Below are 2,087 nucleotides of genomic sequence, written 5' to 3' on the forward strand. Positions count from 1 at the left end.
AGGGTTCAGCCACCACCACCCAAAAGCCTCCCACTGCCATGCTGGGAGGCCTCTGAACTGGCAGCAGAGACTGCTTTCTGTTTGGACGTCACCATTCTGCACTGCTAGCTTTCTAGGATCTGCCTCCTGCAGCCCACCTGGAAAACCAGCAAGGCAAACAGGCCTATGGCAGCAAGCAGTGAAAATAGCAAAGGACCAAAGAGTGGTTCTAGAAAGACCAAGGGAAACCACAAACACAATCTCCCACTTAGGCAGTTGATTTTCCCACATTTGGGGAAATCACAGGGGTCAGCTCATCCAAAGTGCAATAGATGAGCCTTACCCTGGGAAAACCACTTTTACAACAATGGTATCTCCCCTGCCAGGTCTGAGTTTGAATGGCCCCTAAGCCTCCTGGCCCTTTGTGTGCACTATCCCCCAAAGGCATGGTGACCGCCGGCTGTACCTCCTGAGAGCTACTCAGTGTTTTGGGGTGCCCCACAGGACCCCCATCAGGGGCTAGATGTTCCTCCCACAATCCTCCAGTGCACAGATATTAGCATATCTGCCTGCTTGCATCACCCAGTAGGCTTCTCTATTGGAGAAGCAAAGCAGGAAGGAGGAGTCTCTTTCCCTTCACCTTCTGCAGAGAAGTTAGACCATGTGACTAGCCAGACATTTTGAGAAGCAGAGAGAGAGAGGGAGAGGGAGAGAGGACAGAAACAAAAGCTTCTAAAATTGGCAGTAACTTAAACAGGCCTGAGAATGGTGAGTGGAAGATAAAGTTACTACTGAGAGCCTGCTAGAATAGCTCTCTGTAGTTCAGAGCTTTGCAGGAAGCTGCATCACTTCATCATAAATTAGGCCTAAATAGAAGTAATTTTGCAGATATTTAAAACATTAAGGGACGGGGGGGGGAGGCTAATGTGTATTGTTAGCCAAATTTCATTCTGAAGCACAGAATGATTAAAAAGGCACTGAGCACATGCAGAATAAAGTTCAAAAGGGAAACCAAAAAGGGACCTAACACTCCTTTCCTTAATATATTACCACTAAGGCTACAGGTTTTATTGGTGTATTAGCTTGCCATATTAGCTGAGTCCAGTTTTTATGGAGCAAGGCAATTTGAATTGCAGAGGGCAGATCTGAATCACAGATCTGAATATGTTCAAGTAAGGCTTTGAAATCTTGAAAATTGGTTTAAGAACCCAACATTTCATAAACAGCATTTCACATGTACACACACACAACTGGAAATAGAAATTTTAGTAGTATTTTTGTGTTAACAAAAGCTGCATGGTGTCGCTCCCCCCGTTTTTATTGGTTTTTCTTAATCATTGTTGTTCTACAATATTGCTGGTAGATTTTATCTTTTCATTGTGATTCCCAGCTACTGTATTTTATCCTATTGTAGTCTCTAAAATTGGACAACCATCTGTCCGATCTGCTCTGATTTGGATTCCTGCATTGAACCAGGGGTTGGAATTGATGGCCTTATACTGTAGGCCCCTTCCAACTCCATTATTCTATGATTCTGTGCTGCTTTGAGATTATATTTGTAAAAGGAAGCAGTATATGTGGTGATGAATAAGGGGCACATTTTTCTTGCAGAGTATGGGAACTCATTCTACCAGTGCAAAACAGAAAAGGCTAGCATATAGAATTCCTTTTAAACTAGAGGTAGTAAAATATGCTAAGGAGTATGGAAACAATGAACAGTGCAGAGACATTTTGGGCCTCCTAATCTGAAAAAATGATTAGAGAGTGGAGGAAACAGGAGGATCAGCTGCAAAAAGCTGATAAAAGTAAACACACTTTCTGTGGACACGCTGCATGCTGCAAAGTAAAGAACTGAATGATGGAGAGAGAAAAAACTTTTGCTGTAAGGAAGGAAGGGAGGAAGGGAGGGAGTGGAAGTGAGGCATGCTTTGCTGTTTGCTTACACCTGTGCTGGTGGTGATTTCTTCATGATAGCTCTTATTGACTACCCAGCAACAATCTGTTTATTCATTTTTCAGTGCAATAACAATTCATTATAAGTGTTAAAACTTGAGATGGTACTGTAATTCCCACTCATTGTGTGTCATCCTGCTGTAGAAGTCTGCTTC

General features: G+C 43.0%; 1 pseudogene; it reads right to left on the reverse strand.

Moving 5' to 3' along the window:
• Nucleotides 1-220: 220 nt before the first annotated feature.
• On the reverse strand, nt 221-373 carry LOC144587651 (U1 spliceosomal RNA; annotated as a pseudogene).
• Between the last annotated feature and the right edge of the window lie 1,714 nt (nt 374-2,087).

This window comes from Pogona vitticeps, chromosome 2, assembly GCF_051106095.1.
Source record: "Pogona vitticeps strain Pit_001003342236 chromosome 2, PviZW2.1, whole genome shotgun sequence".
Lineage (NCBI taxonomy): Eukaryota > Metazoa > Chordata > Lepidosauria > Squamata > Agamidae > Pogona > Pogona vitticeps.